The 24,449-nt window shown below is 44.8% G+C and overlaps 5 non-coding genes across 5 annotated transcripts; 1 reads left to right on the top strand and 4 right to left on the bottom strand.

Moving 5' to 3' along the window:
* The first annotated feature begins 5,823 nt into the window (after positions 1-5,823).
* Positions 5,824-5,896, top strand: trnav-uac (transfer RNA valine (anticodon UAC)). Its single transcript has one exon. It is a non-coding gene; the product is annotated as a tRNA-Val (tRNA).
* Positions 5,897-7,149: 1,253 nt separating this feature from the next.
* Positions 7,150-7,222, bottom strand: trnav-aac (transfer RNA valine (anticodon AAC)). The gene has a single exon. It is a non-coding gene; the product is annotated as a tRNA-Val (tRNA).
* Positions 7,223-12,395: 5,173 nt separating this feature from the next.
* Positions 12,396-12,468, bottom strand: trnav-aac (transfer RNA valine (anticodon AAC)). The gene has a single exon. It is a non-coding gene; the product is annotated as a tRNA-Val (tRNA).
* Positions 12,469-17,663: 5,195 nt separating this feature from the next.
* trnav-aac (transfer RNA valine (anticodon AAC)) lies at positions 17,664-17,736 on the bottom strand. The gene has a single exon. It is a non-coding gene; the product is annotated as a tRNA-Val (tRNA).
* Positions 17,737-20,093: 2,357 nt separating this feature from the next.
* On the bottom strand, positions 20,094-20,166 carry trnav-aac (transfer RNA valine (anticodon AAC)). The gene has a single exon. It is a non-coding gene; the product is annotated as a tRNA-Val (tRNA).
* Positions 20,167-24,449: the final 4,283 nt, after the last annotated feature.

Here is a 24,449-nt window from a genome sequence, read left to right on the forward strand (position 1 = left end):
TCTTTTATTGCAATATACTGCTGCCGCAAATTGACAAATTTCATGGCATATACCAGTGATTTTTAGACTGATCAGAAAAAGCCACAGAAAGTTGTAAACTAAAATGCATTACTGACAATGGAAGGAAAAACTGCTTCGACAGTATCAGTGACGCCGCCCTCCCTGACACTTTAACAACTTGTAAGCACGCTTCAAGGTATGCAGCACAATGCCGGCCACGAAAATTGCCCTCCTTCCAGGTTAACTGCCACTGTCAGTAACAGCAGCAGACGTGAGCAGGACTCTTCAGAGAGTCAACCCCTGTAAGGCGGCGGGCCAAACAGCATCTCAGGCCGAGTACTCAGGGAGTGTGCGCAGCAGCTCATGATGTCTTCACGGAAATCTTAAAAATTCACGCAACCAGGCTGCTATTCCCACATATTGTACTTCAAATCAGCCGCCATCATCCTTGTCCCAATGAACTCTAAACCTTCAGAACTAAAAGACTACCGCACAATGGCACCCACACGAATCATCATGAAGTGCTTTGAACGGGTGATAATGGTACATATCAAAAACCAGTTCTGCCACATTGGTAACTGTCCATTATGCTTACCGACAGCAGCAAGCCTCGATAGACGCCATAGCATATTTGCTGCGGACGGGGCTGACGCAGTTAGAGAACAACAACACTTATGTCAGAATGTTCTTTCTGGAAATTAGTTCGGTATTTAACACTATTATCCCACAAAGTCTGATGAACAACTTTTACACTTTGGTCTAAATACACCACCGTGCAACTGGGTTTTGAAATTCCCAACGAACAGACCTCGGATGGTCTTCTTCCGCTTCTTCCTCCCCAGCGTCCTCAACATAGGTCGGCCACATCCTCCATGGTTGCGTGCGGAGCCTATTGCTGCACTCTCTGTTCACACATGACTGCACAGAAAAACACAGGAGCAATCACACCGACGACGAGGAAGTAGCAAGCTCATCATGACCAGCGATACAGGAGGTTGAGGAGCTCCAGGTCTGGTGCCAGGCAAATAACCTCTTCCTTAATGTCACCAAGACAAAGGAGATGGTTATCAACTTGAGGAGAACTCGCATCACTCACACCCTCCAGTACATCGGCGGCGCAGCAGCGGAAACTGAAAGCAAACTGGGAATGCACATCACACAAACCCCTCATGTTCACAGAACACATTAAAACTTTAACAAAGCTCACAACGCCTCTACGTCCTGACGAGGGTGAAGAAAGCAAGACTTTGACATCCACTCTTATTCAACAGATGCTCATCCTAAAAAGCCGTATTACTGCTTGTACGAAAACTACAGTGCGGCGAACGGGAAGGCTCAGTCGAAACTGCCCAGCGCATGACTGACACCAGATTATGAGCCATCAAGGACAGACATGTATACATAGAAAGATGGCGGAAAAGGGCCTGTAACATCATGAACGATCCCACACATCCTATTCATGGACAGTTTGTCCTACCCTCATCAAGGAACATGCTACGTAGCATCCACGCTAGGACCGCCAGTCTCAAAATCAATTACTTTCCCTAAGCAGTAAAGCTGATCAACTACTAACTCCACCACTACTTTATTATTTGACATCAGTCACCTTATGTACAACCTAGCGTCACTTTAATCTATGTATATAAGATACCTTCTGCATTTAAATTTATTGTGTGTTGCTATTATTATTGCACTCAATGTTTTCTCAGTTCAGTCAGGTTGCGCTCTAATTTAAGCTTCGTGGTGTATTAATTCTTATCAGAATTGCTTTTGCTTGCGTGGCGTGCTGGTTCCTATTTTTGCTGATGAAAGTAAGTTTTATCTGACAGTTTTGCAGATTTTTAATGTCTGGTACTCCTTTTCCTCCTTCTGTCCTAGGTAGTGTACATAATGGTTAGTGAAATTTGTCATTTCAGTTCTTATTTTTCTTCGTAAAATTTCCAGGTTGGTTTCAACCAAGTTATTATACCAAAGGAATAACCAGGTAGAGGTATAGTGAAAGTGTTCGTTGCCTTTGTTTTATTTTTACTGTTGAGCTAATGTTTGGCAGATTTTATCGGACTATGATCTAGCTTCTTCCTTTGTTTATATCTCAGATACTTCTATGTTTCATATTCATCCATCAGTTGTGTTTTATCTTGCTGCTCTGTTTTGTATTCTATTAGATTTATTGCACCTATATGTTTAATGTTCTGCAGTTATCGAATCCAAGGTTCATATTATTATTGTCATTATATATTTTTTCCTCAGCTCAAGCTGGTAAAATCTGAGGTATGGGCATAGCCAAGCACGGTCATTTGTCAATTGCTAGGAACTATTGGACAATTCTAATGGTGTTTGGTATAGCAGCTTTCTGAAGATTTACGTTGATGTTACCGTGTTGGCCTAATTGTTTAATGCTATTGTGCAGTTATTCTTGCTTGATTATTCGGTATTATTATATCCGGAAGGTTTTATGGACTGTCCTATCTGTAATAACTGATCGGTCATAATGTAATGGTATTCTGACTCTAAAACTGGTTGGGGGGTGGGGGGGAGTTGTTGAGCTGCATCGGATGCGGAGTAACAATTATTTCGTTCTGCTTGCGCTGCGTACAGGAAATTACATTAAACAATCCTTCGTCCTGAATCTTCTAAATGGCAATTCAGTAAACAACATACACAATAAAAACAAGGGTGCAAAATACCTACCGACAAAGTGTTAAGGACAAAAAGAGTGACGGTTGGAGATGCAGAGGAAATATGTTTGCCTCCACAGGTGCCAGAATTCGGTATTTTACAGAAGCTGCACAACGGACTCCTGAAACAAATTTAGAGTCATTATACTGTTACTGGTCTGGAATAAAGGAACTTAATGACAACCCTGATCTAGAGTTTTCTTCTCCTCGCAGCCAGTTCACCGTCCGTGTGTCTCCAGCTTTTGCCGTCTGACCACATATCTGCATAAAGGTCTCCGCGACGTGTTGAATATTTCTTTAGGGACAAAAGGGATGCTGCGCATTGTATTTTAAATGAAGAATGACCAACTCTGGCAGCTCACTGATATATGGCACAGCTGATGAGAATCCACTCTTCTGACCTGGTTTTCCAATTCATTGCAAAGGATTCTGCAGTTCAGCGGCTATCTTCTCACACGGAGAAAGTACCATTTGCTGCTAAGAGAGGCACAACATTTTGAAACATCTCCCTGACGTCTTCCGATCGATGCTGTTTGTTCCGTCGACAGGAAGGGTCTTCTTTGATGCAATAATTGTGGAATGTATTGCAGATGAAAGCATCCAATCCCCTTTGAAGGCGCATCAGCGACCAGCAATTGATAAGACTCTTACCTCTCAAAAATCTGCTCCATCCGTTGACTCTCATCAGCATGCCGGATGTCGACTTTGTGCCGTAGCGGCAGCGGCTCTGACCTGCTGGTGGCAGCTCGTCTGAGACTTCAGAGAGCTGCGTTTGATTTTGACCTCACAGTGATTGTGGCGCGTAAGCTGTTGAATTTTATTGTCAAATGCCATTTCACATGGTGTCTCGGCCTATTGGAAACTCGCAATCCTTGCTGAGAATTTTGTAACGTTTTAAGTATGAAGCGTACTACACAAAGCAGATTTGCAATGGGATGGTATTGATTTTATTTCTAACTTGCATGGTGCAGATCAGTGCACGCTGTGCTATTACGTTTCCTCTTCGGGGCGGTCGCCGGAAGCCACCCAGTGATATCCCGAACACAGTCACCAAGCCCTATTTTCACTTTTCCCCTTGAAAATGATTGTATTGATTTAGGGAAGTCATTGGCGAGAAGCTCAAAGATGAGAAAATACGGAAAGGTACCAAGGGCTGAGTGAAAATTGAAAATATATCCTTACAGTTGGCGTCAATCTGTCTCGAATGACAATGGGTGATGATGATCATCATCACAAGCCGAGCGGAAGGTATGGAGATCCTGAGATGTCCAGTCGTCAAGAACCCTCTCTCGGCTTCACCAGTGTAGTCCAAAGGAAAGCTTGGCACCAGCTTGGCTGCAGGAGCTGCCGGAGGGATGTTCAAAGACGTCCAGCCGCCGTAGGTAATCTATTCCGGATTTACTGTCCGCGTTTAATCCTGTAGCCTTCGTTTTCCGGAGGCTGCCCACAAACAGTGGGTCTATTTACCCATAGCTGGGAATCTGTTTCACGAGCACCAGGGCGAGTCTACACGCCGGTGGGCCTGCATGCTACGGCGTGCTATGTGCAGGGCCAGACCCCCTCCATCTTCTCTGTAGTTCAGCCTGAGACTGAAAGGAGTTCAGTTTCCGTCTTTCGCCAGCGAGGAGGCATTGCATGAGGCTTGCGGTTGGAGAGGCTACGTACTGGCAGGAGGAGACTTTTCGCGAGACTGCTCGCCAGCAGTTGTAGCTGAAAGTGGGAGCGACAAACGCTACCCACTGCACTGCCAGACTAGACGCGTCACGACAACCATTTTGACATTGGTATAATGCAGAGCTAAGTGCAGATAAGTAGGAAGATTTCAGTACCATTTTTCTTTGATATTTTAGAGTGCTGGGTGTTGTTTAGCGCGTAGATGGCCCTTATCAACCCGATTCATTTAGCTGAGTCATGAACTAAAATCGTAAATTGCTTTCAAGGAAGTGAGCGCAATTTATATTGCAGAGAGAAAAGCACAGCGGGGGTAATGACGCTGAGCACGATTCATTTGAAAAATGACACGCTTTCAGTGGCAAAAGATTACCACTATGCTTCTATTCTAACCTGGTTTTGGAATAACTACACGTGGACAGTCAGAAGTAATAGGGATTTTAGTTAAAATGCCAGTCGATAACCAACAAGCAGATTTTCTAAAAGCACTTAAGAAATTTCCAGTTGTGGTAATGATGTGATTATAGCTCACTTCACCTGAAGGACTGGAGCGGGGGTCGGGGAGGTTGGGAGGGAGGAAGGGAGAGGGAGAAGGATTGGGAGGGTGAGGGAGGGAGAGGAAGAGGGAAAGGAAAAAAGAGGGAGAGAGAGGGAGATCATGTACTACAGATCATGGACTGTCTTAGAGGCTTGATTGGTGGGCGGTAGGTGCTGATGCTTTTTGATGAAATAAGTGAGGGGTGGGGAGTGTTGATGAAATAAGTGAGGGGTGGGGAGTGTTGATGCATTACTGCTGTTTGTGCGAGTGAGTGGGGAGAGGGGACTTTGGGGTTCTAACGTTTTACTGTCATTCATTCTTTGGGGTAACCTCTGTTTTCGTAGATGTCTGCAAAGAGCAAGAATTTCAGGATGTATATTGTATACATTTTCTGATATTAAATGGAACCTTTTAACTATTGAACAATCGCCTCGCCACAGGTACACATGTTTATTCTCTCGATATATTCAAAGGTCCACAGGTCAAAGGTCAAGTTTAATGTGTGAGAAATGTATACAATATACATCCTGAAATGTTTTTTCTTCGCAAAACATCCACGAAAACAGAGCCGTGCCCCAAAGAATGAACGACAGTTCAACGTGTGAACTTCAAAGTCCCATCCCGCGCGTAAGCTGCAGCCAGCAACGATCCCCCTCCCCCACCAGCAAAACTAAACGCGCATCGGTACAATCACCGAGCCCAATCGTGTGATCCCGTTCAAACAGCAACTCACAATTGCGACGGAGATGTCATTAAGGTTGTTGTCAGAGGAAATGCCCCAAGGATTTTTTTAAATTGATAATGAGAATAATTGAAAGAAATAAAAGTTTTAGCTGTCAGTGTCGTGTCACAAAATTTAACAATCACCTGGACGTGTGCATTATACGTTGGGCAGTTGGAATCTGTACGTGTGGAATATATTACTACCAAGGTTGTGTTTCTGTAGTGTAGTGGTTATCACGTTCGCTTTACACGCGAAAGGTCCCTGGTTCGAAACCAGGCAGAAACAATTTTAAAAATTCCCATAACAGAAAAGGGCACAACCAGATATTTATTCAATTAAATGCAGAGGGTGCGGATTTGAATAAAATTACTCTCACTGAATGTAACGAAGATAACATCGTGATGGAAAAATGTGTTGTACTATCTTTGGATGGACTGTCAAAAAGGGAAAAAAGGTTCCCAGCAATGCTGAGGCAGAGATAAGTCACTCTCCTACGGCAACACCTCCGTGACAAATCAGTGAATGGCGATTCTTGCATGAAACGCCTTTTCAATAAAGGAGTTCACCCTGTAAAGTAAAATCGTCGCTGGGAGTTCCAAGCCGGCGTCACTGTACAGATTTTTGACTACTTAAGCTACCTGGTTGCCTTCGCACCCTCCTCGAGTTGTACTGATGAGATGTATCTTGTTCTGTATTGTCTGATAGCGAGGGAATTACTTCAGCTTCTGCTAACTTTTTCAAATCCACGGTTCCCTCTCATTTGAAACGTTACATAACCGTGTTCAGGGACGGATTCTTCCCAGTGCTGTGTACGCCTGATTTACTAAATGCTGCATTTGCAACATCCGAATCCTTTTCCCGCCATTTCACGATCAGTGAAACCAGGTACTGGAGGGGACATGGGTAGGGGAAGATGGGGTATGAAATTACAAACTGGCTGGTGAGTGAGTCGAACGCACTTACCTGGGATCGAAGAGTCGCAGGTCAGAAGAAATCGCAATGGGGGAGCAGAGAGCTGGTAATGGGGGGGGGGGGATTTAAAGTGACCGGTGGTCGCTCTGCGGTATTGACGGTTTTATAGATGGTAATAACCATATTTTAATTTGAGTATACTGACTGCCTTGTAAATATTGATTGTTTGTACCTTTGTGCATTTCTTTTGAAAATTAACTTTTATAATTTTGTAAACAAAAACAGAGAGAGTGGTTCACCGTGAAAGTCGTCTGAGATGCAAATTGCATACAATTCTTCGCCACTGCCCCGTACCTTACCTTCCCTCTCAAACGTGTCCTCCTATCCCCTGCCGGTGTGTACACACCTTTACCAACCTTCTTATTCTGATTCGTGCCCCTTCTTTTCCAGTCCCGATAAATTGTCACGGCATAGATGCTGACTACTCTTACTCCAGCTTTGCGTGTATGAGGGGATGCTTTGTTTATGGAACCGGTAACAGAAGTACTGTACTCGATTCAATAAACGTATGGCTGCTCCTTTTCCAAGGACTTGATTTGTAAAAAAGTATCACAGCAATCATTGTATGTTTCTGCCTGGTTTCGAACCAGGGACCTTTCGCATGTTAGGTGAACGTGATAACCACTATACTACAGAAACGCTCCGGCTGTGTAGGATGTTCCGGATGCAGCAGATACGAATGGACCTATAGATAACACTCACTTCTAGTTCGTAGAAAACGACACTGGCGAATAAATTATATACTAAAATCCTACTCAATATCAATAAAATAATAAATACAATGGCTCATTTCCATCAATAACAATCTTCACCAATCCCGCCAGAGCTCAATCTGGCTCCCACTGAGTCCAGTTGAGGCTGTAGAAATGCACGACGTATTTCAAAATCCGCGTGTCATCCTGTGACTTCCTTTATGTGTGAGCGAAATGGATTTTTCAACGCGAAAGAAAACAATAAACAATTTAAATTTGTCCATACCGGCCGATACCGAGAACGTGGGGACAGAAACGAAGATGCGGACAGACGCCCGAGAGGGGGAAGGCTTTGAAAGTAGACTGAAAGAGAGTTTCGGACACACAGATAAGATAGCGAATGGTAATTCTGTTCATTCCATGTGCGCCATATTGAACCGGTCCTGCGCTTCTTCCCGTCTGGGAACTATTGGCGTGTAATCTGACCATGATAACCACTGCACTACAATAACCGCTGGGGTGTGAAAAACAAGACCAGTTCACATAGAACGTGGAAACACAGAAATTTACAGAACATTACAGGCCCTTAGGCTCACAAATGTTGTGCCGACCATGTAATCTACTCTAGAGAATGTCTAAAAGTATTTCTCCCGGGTTCAGATTCTGAATTCCTGCCACAATTGGCACATAATAATGGAGTAATTCTTCAGGTCACTCAACAGCGGAAGAGGAATACACCGTCAACGTTTCGGGCGAAGACCCTTCATCCGAACAACGATCGGGCGAACCTGTTCATCACCACACCATTAAATCCGTCGGTTGGTTGACGGCGCCTTAAGGGAAGGGATCAGAGAAAGGACACACTAACCGTATCTTAACAGCAGGCTGGTACTGAAGTTATTCAAGTCAAGCAGGTGAATTATAAGTAGCTGCCCGCTGCATTCCAGAGATCTCAGTATCAGTGTAAATAAAGTATCGAACAAGTGTCCTGGCATGAATTGTCAATTATTTATTCCCCTCCGTAGATACTGTCTGGCCTGTTGATTCCCCCACACATTGCCAGCACTTATGGAATTTCTTGTGTTGTTGAGTTCCTCCAACACTTTGTGTTTCTTGTTACATATAAACTCGGAGGGACGAACGGAAGTTGGGACAGGAAGGGCGCTTTCAGTTAAATTCCACTCAGGGAGTGTAACAAAGATTAAGTCGTGTCAGAAAAATGCGTTCTACCATCTTAGGATGGACTGATTCAGAAAAAAGAAAAAGAGGTTCCCAGCGCTGCTGGGGCAGAGAAAGTCGCTCTCCTACGTCAACAGCTGCGTGACAAATCAGGGAATGGCGATTCTTGCATGGAACGCCCCTTCAGTAAAGGAAGTTCACCCTAAAAGCTAAAAGCGCATCTGGGAGTTCCAAGCCGCAGTCTCCTTTTCACTCGGCAGACTTCGTGACCAGTTAGGCTACGTGGCATTCGTACCGTCCTCGAGCTGCGCTGGTGAGTTGGGACTTGCTCTGTATCATCTGATGATGGAATTGCTTCAACTTCTGCTAACTTCTTCAAATTGAGTGTTCCCTCTCATTTGAAATGTTGCATAGCCGTGTTCAGGGGCGGATTCTCCCCAGTGCAATGTACGCCTGATTTGCTAAATACTGCATTTACAATATCTGAATCGACGGGTTTCCTATACACCGTCAGGATAGATATATAGAGTCTCTCAAAAGCAGAGGTGGAGGAGTATGCCTCATGATCAATTCTTCTTGGTGCACAAATATATCAGTGCTGTCCCAATTCTTCTCACCAGACCTGGAATATCTAGCAGTTAAGTGGCGTCCCTTTTACCTACCACGGGAGCTCCCCGGGGTCATTTTTGTAGCATTATACATTCCACTTCAGAGCAATGTCAAGCAGGCTTTAGATGATATGAGCGATGGGATTAACATGTACGAAACAGCGCACCCTAAAGCCTTCACGATCGTTTTGGGACAGTCTGAAAAAAATCTCTAAGAAATTACCATCAACAGATCACTTGCAATACCTGAGGAAACAACACACTGGACCATTGCTGCACCACAATCAAGAATACCTGCCGTGCTATTCCACGCCCCCTCACTTCGGGAAGTCTGATCACCTCGCTGTACTTCTACTCCCTGTGTGCAGGCAGAGACTGAAGACTGCAGCACCAGTAGTGAGAACCAAGAAGGTATGGACAAGGGAAACACAGGGGTACCTACAGGACTGCTTTGAAGCCATGGACTGGGCTGCATTCAGTGATTCATCTACGAACCTGGATGGCCATACTGCAGTTGTTCTAACTTCATCAAAACCTGTGTGGATGAGTGTGTGCCTACAAAGACTTACTGTACCTTCCCAAACCAAAAACTATGGACGAACTAGGAGGGTTTTCGTCTGCTGAAGGTTAAATCTATGGCATTCAAGTCCGGCGACCCAGGCCTGTACCAGAAAACCAGATAAGATTTGTGGAGGACTGATTCAAGGGCGAAGAGACAGTTTCGAACGAGGTTGGAGGCTCCATCGGATGCACGGAAATTCTGGCAGGGCTTGCAAGAAATCACTTCCTACAAAGCAAAATCCAATAGCATGATTGGCAGCGATGCTTCAATACCAGATGAGCTCAACGCATTCTACATCCGCTTTGAAATGGAGAACACAATTACAACTGTGAATAGCCCTGTTGACCCTGGTGACCCTGTGATCGCTGTCTCAGAGGCCGATGTTAGGCTGTCTTTAAAGAGTAAGGTCTGAAAACCTAGCGGGAATATTCAAGGACATTTTCAACCTCTCACTGCTATGGACGGAAGTCCCCACGCTTCAAAAAGGCAAAGATTATTCCAGTGCCTAAGAAGACTATGTGAGCTGCCTTAATGACTATCGCCCGGTAGTATTCACATCGACAGTAATGAAATGCTTTGAGAGGTTGGTCATGACTAGACTGAACTTCTGCCTCAGCAAAGACCTGGACCCATTACAATTTGCCTATCGCCACAATTGGTCAACGGAAGACGCAATCTCAATGGCTCTCCACACGGCTTTAGACCACCTGGACAACACAAGCACCTATGTCACGATGCTGTTCATCAACTACAGCTACTGCACAGGACCTAAAGAAGCTGCAGAGGGTTGTAAATCTATTCAGCTCCATCATGGGTACTAGCCTACAAAGTACCCAGGACATCTTCAGGGAGCGGTGTCTCAGAAAGGCAGCGTCTATTATTAAGGACCTCCAGCAACCAGGACATGCCCTTTTCTCACTGTTACCATCGGGGGAGGTACAGAAGCCTAAAGGGACACACTCAACGATTCAGGAGTATCTTTCCCTCTGCCATCCGATTCCTAAATGGACATTGAACCCTTGGATACTACCTCACATTTTGCTAATATACAGTATTTCTGTATTTTTGCATGGTTTTTAATCTAATCTATTCAAAACACGTGTATTGTAATCGATTTACTTATTTGTTTATTATTACTTTTAAAATTTTATATATTATTTTTTCTTTTCTGTATTATGTATTGCTGCTAAGTTAACAAATTTCATGTCACATGCCGGTGATAATAAATCTGATTCTGATTCGGATTCGGGTTCTCTCGACAGTTGACGATCAGTGAAGGCAGGTACGTAGGGGAAGAGGGGTATTAAATGACAAACAGGGCGGTGAGTGAATCGAACGCAACTACGAGGATCGAGATGTCGCAGGTCAGATGAGATCACTGTGCGGGAGCAAAGAGAGTGTGGCACCGTGAACAGCCGACTGAGACAAGAATTTTTCACAATTGTTCGCCACTCCCTCTACAGCTTCTTCCCTGTCAAGTGCCTTCTCCTATCACCCGTCGGCATGTACACACCTTTACCAACCTTTTTATTTTGGTTCATGCCCCTTCTTTCTAATGAACGGTCAAGACAAAAATGCTGACTGCTCTTGCTCCAGCGTTTTGTGGGTGAGGAGATGGTTTGTTTATGGAACGAGCCGCAGAAGTACACCATTGAATAAACATGTGGTTGCGTCCCTTTCGACGGACTTGATTTATGCAAAAGAATGACAGAATGTTTCTGCCTGGTTTCGAATCAGGGACCTTTCGTGTGTTAGGCGAGCGTGATAACTATCAGACCGCAGAAACTCTACGGCTGCTTATTATGTACCGCATGCAGCGGATCCGAATGGAACTATACGAAGTACTCACTTCCAACTCATCGAAACTCAACAGTAACAACTGAATTATATAACAAAATCATACATATTATTAATAAAATTGAATGCAATCGATCATTTCCCCTCATAATATTCTGAACGAACCCCGCCACAACTGAATCTGGTTCCCGCTGAGTCCACCTGAGAATGCACAATTGCAACACGTATTTCAAAATCCGCGTATCGTCAATTCCAAACCGCTGTCTCCTTTTCACGGAACAGACCTCTTGACCAGTTAAACAGTGTGGCATTCGCACGGTCCTCGAGCTGTACTAATGAGATGGAACTTGCTCTGCATCGTCTGATAGCGATGGAATTGCTTCAGCTTCTGCTAACTTCTTCAAATTGAGTGTTCCTTCTAATTTGAAAAGTTGCATAACCGTGTTCAGGGACGGATTCTCCCCAGTGCAATGTACGCTTGATTTGCTAAATACTGAATTTGAAATATGCGAAAGCCTCTCGCAATTTGACGATCAGGGAAGCCAATTACTGTAAAGCAGTACCTAGGGGAAGAAGGGGATGAAAAGACAAACTGGATGGTGAATGAATCGAACGCACGTACCTGGGATCGAGGAGTCGCAGGTCGGAGAAGATCATTGTGCGGGAACCGACTGAGGCAAGAACTTTTCACAATTGCTCGGAACTCCACCTACACCTTACACTACCCTCTCAACTGCTTCCTCCTATCACCTGCTGGCGTGTACATACCTTTACCAACCTTATCATTTTGGTCAATGCCCCTTCTTTTCCAGTCCTGATGAACGGTCGCGGTATGAATGCTAACTGCTTTGCTCCGGCGTTTTGTGGGAGAGGGGATACTTTGTTCATGAAACGAGTTACAGAAGTACTCCATTGAATAAACGTGTGGTTGCGTCCCTTTCCAATGACTTGATTTATACAAAAGTATCACAGTGTGTTTCTGCTTGGTTTCAAATCAAGGACCTTTCGCATGTTAGGCGAACATGATAACCACTACACTACAGAAACGCTCCTTCTGTCTATCATGTACCACATGCATCAGATATGGATGAACCTGTACAGTACAAAACACTCACTTTCCACTTATAGTAACCCAACAGTTACGACTGAATTATATGCTTAAATCATAACAATTGTTCGTCACTCCACTACACCTCCCCTACCCTTTCAACTGCCTCCTCCTATCACGTGCCGGCGTGTATACACCTTTACCAAGCTTCTTATTTTGATTTGTGCCCCCTTTTTCCTTGTTCTGACGAACGTTCACGGCATATAATGATGACTGCTCTTGGTCCAGCATTTTGTAGAGGAGGGGAGATTTGTTTACGGAATGAGTAAGAGAAGTATTCCATTGAAAAACGTCTGGATACGTCACTTTCCAAGGACGTGATTTATACACAAGTATGACAGAATGTTTCTGTCTAGTTTCAAGTCAGGGACCTTTCCCGTGTTAGGCGAACGTGATAACCACTACAATACAGAATCGTTGCGGCTGTCTATCATGTTCCGAGTGCAGCGGATACTAATGGAACTACGCACATCACACACTTCCAGTCAGTAGACACCAAACAATAACGACTGAATTATATACTAAAATCATACTAAACATCAACAAAAATGAATGCCATGAAACATATTCTGTCCTAATAATCTTAATGAATCAAGCCACAACTGAAACTGGCTCCCGCTGAGTCCAGATGAGGATGTATTTCAAAATCAGCCTATTTTCCTGTGACTTCATTCACGTGTGTGTCAAATGGAGTTTTTAACGCGAACGAAAACATAGTCCATAAAGGCTGCTACTGAGAAAATGGGGACAGAAACGAAGATGCAGACAGGAGCCCGAGAGGGGAAAGGCTTCAAAGTCGACTGAACATAGCGATGGTAATTCTGTTCATCCTATGTGCGCCATATTGAACCAGTCCTGCCCTTCTTTCCGCCTGTGATGGGCAAACAAAATTGACCGAATGCTTGCAAAGTACAAAAATTAACTTGGGGCAGCAGTTGTCCATTAAGTAGTAATCTTCACTACACGTACACACTCTTACTGAGAGCCTGGAGAACGAGTAATATTTACGTTATATCCTATATCGAACTAGAAATTATTTGCGTGTAATTTGACCGTGATAACCTCTGCAGTATAAAATACGCTGGAATGTTAAAAACAAGACGGGCTTACGTAGAACGTGGAAAGTTGCTAGGGCGTTGAAGAGTAAATGGAAGGATACAATTTCGGTGAATATGCCAGCTGTGAGAGAAAGCGGAATCTGGTGAAATGTTTCACCGTGTTTCTCCCGGCTCCAGATTGTGAATTCCTGTCACAATACGCACACAATAGTGGAGTAACTCCTCTGGTCATGCAACAGCGAGAGAGAGAGGAATTCGCCGTCAACGATTACTGGCGCAAACCCTTTATCCGAGCAACGACGGGACGAACCTGTTCATCACCGCACCACCGAATCCGTCGGTTGGTTGAGGGCGCCTTAAGGGAAGGGATCAGAGGAACGATACACTCACTGTATATCTTCGGTGCGGATTGGGAGACAGTTTCAAACAAGTAAGCCCGGTGCCGAAATTCTTCAAGTCAAGCCGGTTAATCATGAATAGCCATCCCGCTGCATTCCGGAGATCTCAGTATCAGTGTAAATAAAGTATCGATCAAGTGTCTTGGCATGAATTGCAACTTGTTTATTCTCTTCCGTAGATGCCGTCTGACTTGTTGATTTCCCCGCACATTGCCGGCATTTGCGGAATTTCTTGTGTTGTTGCTTCCCTCCAGCATTGTGTGCTTCTTGCTACATACAAACTAGGCGGGACGAACGGAGGTGTGTGGATGGGGTGCGGTTTTGAGTTAAATTCCGCTCAGGGAATGTAACGAAGATTAAGTCGTGTCAGAAAAATGCGCCCTACTATCTTCGGATCGACTGAATCAGAAAAGGAAAAGGGAAGGGATAGGTTGCTCTCCTACGGCAACACCTGCGTGACAAATCAGGGAATGGCTTTCTGGGCACCTTTTCGGTGGTAATATTCATTGCATAGACTTCACTTCGCTGACACTCTTGAATATCCGGTATACTGCAGAGGTTTTCCACTGTGATGACTGATGCAAAATACGCATCTCTGCGTCTCACATTACTATATCTCCAAAGTCATTTTCCATTGGTCCTATATCTACCCTCAACTCACTTTTACCCTTTATATATTTAAAATGCTTTTACTATCTTCTTTGATATTAGTTACCAGCTTCCTTTGATAATTCATCTTTTCCTTCCTAATGACCTTCTTAGTTTCCTTCTGCAAGTTTTTAAAAGCTTCTCAATCCTCTATCTTCTCACTACCTTTGGCTTCCTTGTATGCCTCTCTTTTACTTTTACTTTGGCTCTGACTTCACTTGTCAGCTACGGTACAGTCTCTTCAATTCATAAGTTTATTCTTATATGGAATATATCTGTCGTGCACGTCCCCCATTTTTCGCAGAAACACCAACCATTGTTGCTGTGCTGTCCTTCTTGCTCGTGTCCCTTTCCAGTCAACTTTGGTCAGTTCCCCTCTCATGCTATTGTAATTCCCTTTATTCCACTGAAATAACGACATATTCACAAATTTCAAAGTGAACTCGATCATATTGTGATCATTGTACCTTAGGGGTTCCTTAACTTTAAGTTCTCTTAACACCCAATCCAGCACAGTCGATCGCCTAGTGGGCCCAACAACAAGCTGTTCTAAAAAGCCATCCCTTAAAGTAATTCATATCCCGGCTGCTGTTTGGAGGCCTGTATACAACTGCCATATGTTCCTGTTACCCTTGCCATTTCTTAACTCAACCCACAGAGACTCTAGACCTTCCGATCTTATGTCAACCATTTCTAATTGTTTAATATTATTTCTTATACACAGGGCCACACTACCTTCTCTGGTTACTAACCAATCTTTCCGATACATCATATATCCTCAGACGTTCTGCTCCCAATGGCGGTTATCCTTTAGCCAAGTTTCAGAGTTGGCAACGTGGTCATACTTGCCAATCTGTAGCTGAATTTTAAGATCGTCCATTTTATTTCTTATGCTGCGTGTTTTAAAATATAACACTTTCAGTCCAGTAGTTGTTGCTTTCTGTTTTAACTGCACCACTGCTCTGATGCCCTGTAAATCATCCCACAGTTTGTGATGATCCCTTATTTCCTGCCAGTCCTTTCTATAATCTCTGTTGCACTCTATCTTTGATTTATTTCAATTTCCCCCCTCCTCAGCCCTATAATGCGGTTCCCATCCCCTTGCCAAATTCATTTAAACCCTTCCTAACAGCTCTGTCTGCTACGATGCTGGACCTCTTTGGGTTCAGGTGTGATCCATTCTTTTTGTGCAGGTCATACCTCCCACAGAAGAGGCCCCAATGATCCTGGAGCCCGATGACCGCCCCTACAGCGGTTTCTCAGCCAGGCATTAATATGCCTGATCATACTATTCTTGCGCTCGTTAGCATGTGGCACAGGCAGCAATCCTGAGATTACTACCCTGCAGGTCCTGCTTTTCAGCTTCCTACCCAGTTCCCTTTCTCTCCCCGTAAATTTTCAGTGCTGATTGGGAGACAGTTTCAAACTAGCAAGTCCGGTACTGAAGTTCTTCAAGTCAAACAGCAGAATTGGAAGCAGCCGCCACGTGTCATTCCAGCGATCTCAGCATCATTGTAAATAATGTATCGATCAAGTGTCTTGGCAAGAATTGTCAATTGTTTATTCTCCTCTGTAGGTGCCGTCTGACTTGTTGATTTCCCCGCTCATTTCCAGCATTTGCGCGATTTCTTGAGTTGCTGCGTTCCTCCGGCACTTTGTGTTTCTTGCTACATACAAACTAGGCAGGACGATCGGAGGTGTGCGGATGGGGTGCGTTCTTGAGTTAAACTCCACTCAGGGAATGTAACAAAGATTAAGTCATGTCAGAAAAATGCGCCCTACTATCTTCGGATCGACTGAATCAGAAAAGGAGAAGGGCAGGGATAGGTTGCTCTCCTACGGCAACACCTGCGTGACAAATCAGGGAATGGCGATTCTTGCAAGTAACGCCCCTTCAATGAAGGAAGTTCACCTTATAAACTAAACGCGCGTCTGGGAGTTTCAAATCACAGTCCTCTTTTTACTGGACAGTCTTCTTGGTCAGTTAATCCACGTGACATTCGCACCGTCCTCGAGCTGTACTGATGCGATGGAATTGCTTGAAATGCTGCAAACGTCTTTAAATTCAGTGTTCCGTCTAATTTGAGATGTTGCATAACCGTGTTCAGAGACCGATTCACTCATGTGTAGACTACGCCTGATTTGCTAAATACTGCATTTGCTACATCCGAATCCTTCTCCCACCATTTGACGATAAGTGAAGCCAGGTGTTAGATAGGGGAAGATTGGGGATGAAATAACAAACTTGGTGCTGAGTGAATCGAACGCATTTACCTGGGATGAGAAGAGTCACAGGGCAGAAGCCAACACAGTGTGCGACAGAGAGAGTGTGTCACCATGTACAGTGGACTCTGATCAGAATTTAAAACAATTCTTCTCCACGCTCCCTACACCTTACCTTCCCTCTCATCTGCCTCCTCCCGTCACCAGCCGGCTTTAGCAAACTTATTCTGGTTCGTGCCCCATCTTTTCTAGCCCTGATAGACGGCGGAAATGCTGACTTCTCCTTGTCCAGCGTTTTGTGGGTGAGGTTATGCTCAGTTTACGGAACGAGGAACAGAAGTACTCTATTGAATAAAAGTGGTTTCGTTCCTTTCCAAGGATTTGATTTATACATAAGTATCAGAAACTGGGTGCTGAGTGAATCGAACTCACATACTTGAGATGAGAAAAGTCACATGTCAGAAAAAATCACAGTGTAGGATAGAGTGTGTCACTGCTAACAGCGGCCTCAGATGAGAATTTTCCAGAATTCTTCTCCATTCTTCTCTGCATCTTACTTTCCGTCACAACTGCCTCCTTCCATCACCTTCAGGTGTGTACACATCTTTACCAATCTTCTTATTCTGGATTGTGCCCCTTCTTTTGCAGTCCTGATGAACGGTCACGGCATAAATGCTAACTGCTCTTGCTGCAGAGTTTTGTGGGTGAGGGGTTGCTCTGCTTATGGAACGAGGAACAGAAGTACTCCATTGAATTAACGTGTGGTTGCTTCTTTTTTCAAGGCATGTAGACAAAAGTATGACAGAATGTTTCTGCCTGGTTTCGAACCAGGGACCTTTCGCGTGTTAGGCGAACGTGATAACCACTACATTACAGAAACTCTACCGCTGCCTGCCATGTACCGCATACAGCAGATAAGAATAGACCTATACAAAACACTCACTTCCAGCTGATGGAAAACCGACATTAACGACTGAAATGCATACTAAAATCCAACTCCGTATCAATAACAAATGTATGCAATGGCTTATTTCCACTCTTAACAATCTTCACGAATCCCGCCCCAATTGTAACTGGCTCCCACTGAGTCCAGTTAGGGCTGTAAGAACGCACCATGTATTTCAAAATCCGCTTCTACCCCTTGAATTTTTTTCATTTGCCGTCGATATAGAGTTTGCAACGCGAAAGAAAACAATAAACACATTTTTTTAAAATGTCAATAACGGCGGACACGGAGAAAAGGGGGCAGCGATCACGATGGCCCGAGAGGGGGAGGGTTGCAAGGTCCACTTATGAGAGTTTCGGTCACACAGATTACATAGCGATAGTAATTCTGTTCATCCCATGTGGGCCGTATTGAACCGGTCCTGCCCTACTTCCCACCTGTGTTGGGCAAACAAACTTGTCAGAATGCTTGCAAAGTACAAAGGTACCTTCGGGCAGCAGTTGTCTGTTGGAATAGAAACTACAGTCTACTCGCTCTGACTGACAAACTGGAAAACGAGAAATATTTGCGTTCCCGTCCTCGATAGAACTGGGAACTATTGACGTGTAACTTGACCGTGATAATCACTGCTGGGGTGTTAAAAACAATACCTGTTTACATAGGACGTGAAAACCGGCTGGGCGTTGAAGAGTAAATGGAAGGATACTATTTCAGTGAATATATCGGTTGTGAGAGAAAGACCTGATGAAATGTTTCAACGTGTTGCACGCTGATCCAGATTGTGAATTCCTGTCACAATACGCACACAATAGTGGAGTAACTCCTTTGGCCATGCAGCAGCGAGAGAGAGAGGAATACGCTGTCAACGTTTCGGGCGAAGATCCTTTATCCGAACAACGATCGGGTGAACCAGTTCATCGCCACTCCACTAAGTCCGTCGGAGGGGTTGACGGCGTCTTAAGGGAAGGGATCAGAGGAACGACGCAATCACCGTATATTATCAGTGCGGACTGGGAGATAGTTCCAAACAAGCAGACCGGGAGCTGAAATTCTTCAAGCCATGTCGGTGAATCATAATTGGCCGCCCGGCTGCATTCCAGAGATCTCAGTATCAGTGCAAATAAAGTATCGATCAAGGATCTTGGCATGAATTGTCAATTGTTTATTTTCCTCGGTAGATGCCGTCTGACATCTTGATTATCCCGCACATTTGAGCATTTGCGAAATTTCTTTTGATGTTGATTCCTGCAGGACTTTGCGTTTCTTGCAACGTACAAACCAGGCGGGACGAACGGAGGTGTGGGGAAGGGATGCAGTTGTGACTTAAATTCCATTTAGTGAATGTAACGAAGATTAAGTCGTGTCAGGAAAATGCGTTCTTCTTCCTGCGGATGGGCTGAGTCAGAAGCAGAAAAGAGGTTCCCAGCGCTGCTCAGGTTGAGATAGTTCGTTCTTCTACGGAAACTCCTGAGTGACATATCACGGAATGGCTAGTCTTGCATGGAACGCCACTTCAGTAAAGGAAGTTCACCATATAAACTAAAAGCGCCTCCTGGAGTCCCAAACCGCTATCTTCTTTGCACTGGACATACTTGTTGACCAGTTCAGTGACGTGGCATTCGAGCTGCACTAATGGGACCTGCTCTGCATCGGCTGAGTGGAATGGAATTCCTTCCACTTCTGCTAACTTCTTTGAATTCAGTATTCCATCTATTTTGAAATGTTGCATAACTGTGTTCAGGGACGGATTCACTCTTGTAGTCTACGCCTGATTTGCTAAATACTGCATTTGCTACATCCTAATCCTTCTCCCGCCACTTGTCGATCAGTGAAGCCAGGTGCTAGAAGGAACGCAGATAGGGGAAGATTAGGAATGAAATGAGAAACTGGGTTCTGAGTGAATCGAACGCACGTACCTGGGATGAGGAGAGTCGCATGTCAGAAAAGATCACAGCGTGAGATAGAGTGTGTCGCCGATAACAGCGATCTCAGAGTAAAATTTTACACAATTCTTCTCCACGCTCTCTGCATTTTGCCTTCCTTCTCAGCTGCCCTCTCCTATCATCTGCCGGCGTGTGTACGCCTTTACCCAACTTCTTATTTTAGTTCCTGGCCCTTCTTTTCCAGTCCTGATGAACGATTGCGACATAAATGCTAACTGCACTTACTCCAGCTTTCTGTGGGTGAATGGATGCTTTGTTTATGGAACGCGTAACGGAAGTACTCCATTGATTAAACGTGCGGTTGCGTCCCTTTCCATCGTCTTGATTGAAACAAAAGTACCCACCGAATGTTTCTGCCTGGTTTCGAACCAGAGACCTTTCGCGTGTTAGGCGAATGTGATAACCACTACACTACAGAAACAATACGGCTACGTATCATGTACCGCATGCAATGGATACTTATGGACCTATACTCACTTCAGGCTAATAGACTCCCGACAGGAACGAGGGAATAATATAATAAAATCATACATAACACCAATAAAAAATGAATGCAATGGATCGTTTTCTCTCCTACCAATCGTCACGAATGCCGCCATGTCTGAATCTGCCTCCCGCTGAGTCCAGATGAGGATATACAATTGCACCGCGTGTTTCAGAATCCGCGACTCGTCTTCTGACTTCCTTCATGTGTGTGTGAAATGGAGTTTTCAAAGCGGAAGAATAGAATATATGGTATAATAGGATAGTATTTCACTGAATCTGTCGACTGTGAGAGAAAGCGAAATTTGTTGAAGGTATTTGATAAGGTACCCCATGCAAGACTTACTGAGAAAGTAAGGAGGCATGGGATCCAAGGGGACATTGCTTTGTGGATCCAGAACTGGCTTGCCCATAGAAGTCAAAGAGTGGTTGTAGACGTGTCACATTCTGCATGGAGGTCGGTGACCAGTTGTGTGCCTCAGGGATCTGTTCTGGGACCCCTATTCTTCGTGATTTTTATAAATGACCTGGATGAAGAAGTGGAGGTAATAGTTAATAAATTTGCTGATGACACAAAGGTTGGAGGTGTTGTGGATAGTTTGGAGGGCTGTCAGAGGTTACAGCAGGACATTGATAGGATATAAAACTGGGCTACCAGGTGACAGATTGATTTCAACCGAGATAAGTACGAAGTGGTTCATTTTGGTAGGTCAAATATGATGGCAGAATATAGTATTAATGGTAAGACTCTTGGCAGTGTGGAGGATCAAAGGGAGCTTGGGGTCCAAGTCCATAGGACACTCAAAGATGCTGCGCAGATTGACTTTGTGGTTAAGAAGCCATACGGTGCATTGTCCTTCATCAATCGTGGGACTGAGTTTAACAGCCGAGAGGTAATTTTACAGCTGTTTAAGACCCTGGTCAGACCGCATTTGAGGCACTGTACTCAGTTCTGGTCGCCTCACTACAGGAAGGATGTGGAAACCATAGGAAGGGTGCAGAAGAGATTTACAAGGATGTTGCCTGGATTGGAGAGCATGGCTTATGAGAATAGATTGAGTGAACTCGACGTTTTCTCCTTGGAGCGACGCAGGATGAGAGGTGATCTGATAGATGTGTACAAGATGACGAGAGGCATTGATCGTGTGTCAGAGGATTTGTCCCAGGGCTGAGATGGCTAGCACAAGAAGACAAAGTTTTAGGGTGTTTGGAAGTAGGTAGAGTGGAGATGTCAGGGGTACGTTTTTACACAGAGAGTGGTGAGTGTGTGGAATGGGCTGCCGGTGGCGGTGGTGCAGGTTGGGTCTTTTAAGAGACTCCTGGATAGGTACATGGAGCTTAGAAAAATAGAGGGCTATGGGTAACCCGAGATAATTTCTAAAGTAAGGAAATGTTCAGTACAGCTTTGCAGGCCAAAGGCTTGTATTTTGTTGTAGATTTTCTGTTTCTGTGAAGTATTTCAGTGTTTTTTTTTCCATAACCAGATTGCGAATTTCTGCTGTAATACGCACACAATAGTGGATTAACTCCTCTGCTCTTGCAGCAGCGAAAGAGAGGAATCCGCCGTCGACGTTTACTGGCGAAGACCCTTTATCCGGGCAACGATCGGGCGCAACTGTTCATCACCGCTCCACTGATTCCGTCGGTGATGTTGACAGCGCTTTAAGGGAAGGGATCAGAGGAAAGACGCATTCCCCGTATATTTTCAGTGCTGATTGGGAAACAGTTTCAAACTAGCAAGTCCGGTACTGAAGTTCTTCAAGTCAAACAGCAGAATTGGAAGCAGCCGCCACGTGTCATTCCAGCGATCTCAGCATCATTGTAAATAATGTATCGATCAAGTGTCTTGGCAAGAATTGTCAATTGTTTATCCTCCTCTGTAGGTGCCGTCTGACTTGTTGATTTCCCTGATTATTTCCAGCATTTGCGCGATTTCTTGAGTTGCTGCGTTCCTCCAGCACTTTGTGTTTCTTGCTACAATACAAACTAGGCAGGACGATCGGAGGTGTGTGGATGGGGTGCGGCCTTGAGTTAAACTCCACTCAGGGAATGTAACAAAGATTAAGCCGTGTCAGAAAAATGCGCCCTACTATCTTCGGATCGACTGAATCAGAAAAGGAAAAGGGCAGGGATAGGTTGCTCTCCTACGGCAACACCTGCGTGACAAATCAGGGAATGGCGATTCTTGCAAGTAACGCCCCTTCAATGAAGGAAGTTCACCTTATAAACTAAACGCGCGTCTGGGAGTTTCAAATCACAGTCCTCTTTTTACTGGACAGACTTCTTGACCAGTTAATCCACGTGACATTCGCACCGTCCTCGAGCTGTACTGATGCGATGGAATTGCTTGAAATGCTGCAAACGTCTTTAAATTCAGTGTTCCGTCTAATTTGAGATGTTGCATAACCGTGTTCAGAGACCGATTCACTCATGTGTAGTCTACGCCTGATTTGCTAAATACTGCATTTGCTACATCCGAATCCTTCTCACACCATTTGACGATAAGTGAAGCCAGGTGTTAGATAGGGGTAGATTGGGGATGAAATAACAAACTTGGTGCTGAGTGAATCGAACGCATTTACCTGGGATGAGAAGAGTCACAGGGGCAGAAGCCAACACAGTGTGCGACAGAGAGAGTGTGTGTGTCACCATGTACAGTGTTCTCAGATGAGAATTTAACTCGATTCATTGATTGAGTTAACTCAAGCCATTGATGCCATTGATTGTCTACCAGTCATGGATGAACTCGACTCCGAACCTCAGCAAGGCAATTGCCAGTCAGGCCCCAGGATTCCACCAGAGCTGATCAAACACTGCATGAGCTCACTCCTCTAACGAGGAGTGCTCCTCCGTCAGTGCTGGAAGGAAGGATCCGTACCACAGGATATGCGCAACTCCAAAATCATCACTTTGAACAAGAACAAGAGTAATAGGAGCGAATGCAACAACTACAGGTGTATCTCCCTCCTGAGTATTGTCGGTAAAGTTTTCGCTCGTGTAACTCTGGCACGTCTACAAACTCTGGCAGAACGGGTCTGCCCTGAGTCCCAATGTGGTTTTCGCGCAAGGCGGTCAACTGTCGACATGATTTTCTCACTGCGTCAACTCCAGGAGAAGTGCAGGGAACAACAGAAACCCCTCTATGTCGCTTTCTTCGAATTGACGAAGGCTTTCGACCTTGTCAGCAGAGATGGGCTCTTTCAGGTTCTGCTCAAGATTGCTGTCCCCTGAAACTCCAAAATATTATCAAATCATTCCATGACGACATGAAGGCTACTGTTCAGTACGATGGCAACTCATCAGAACCCTTCGCTATTCATAGTGGAGTCAAAAAAGGATGCGTGTTGGCCCCAACATTATTCGGCATCTTCTTCCCTTTGCTATTGAAGCACGCGTTTGGGACGTCGACAGAAGGTATCTACAGGCACACCAGGTCTAATGGGCGGCTGTTCAACCCTGTGCACCTGAGAGCAAGAACAAAAGTGCGAAAAACCTTAACACGTGACATGCTCTTTGCCGACGATGCTGCTACAACCTCGCACACCAAACAGCAACTACAAACTCTCATGGATCGCTTCTTTAAGGCATGCAAGGACTTCGGGCTTACCATCAGCCTAAAGAAAACAACTGTCCTTGCCCAGAAAGTAGTGGAGATACCAGTCATTACCATCGACACTTACAATCTAGAAGTGGTCCACGAGTTCACATACCTGGAGTCGACCATTAGCGACACTCTCTCCATCGATGCTGAAATCAATCGGCAAAGCAGCATCGATCTTTGCTCGACTGTCCTCGCGGGTCTGGGAGAATCCGAAACTCGCTACAAAGACCAAGACTGCTGTGTACAATGCATGCGTTATCAGCACCCTCCTGTATGGTAGCGAGACTTGGACAATCTACTCCAAACAGGAAAGAAAACTCGATAGTTTTCACCTGCGCAGCCTTCGCCGCATCCTCGGCATCACCAGGAGAGACAAAGTCCCAAACTCCGAGGTACTCTCCCGCGATGGACTTCCCACAATGTTCACGCTTTTAAGGCAACGCACAATGCCCTGGCTGGGCCACGTCCGTCGTATGAAGGATGGTAGACTGCCAAGGACATCCTCTACGAATAATTAGCAACAGGCAAGAGGAACGTTACGAGATCCCATTCGGATATGTCCATACATGGCCTCCTCTACTGCCATGATGAGGCCAAACTCAGGTTGGAGGAGCAACACC

Source organism: Hemitrygon akajei, chromosome 11 (assembly GCF_048418815.1).
Source record: "Hemitrygon akajei chromosome 11, sHemAka1.3, whole genome shotgun sequence".
Lineage (NCBI taxonomy): Eukaryota > Metazoa > Chordata > Chondrichthyes > Myliobatiformes > Dasyatidae > Hemitrygon > Hemitrygon akajei.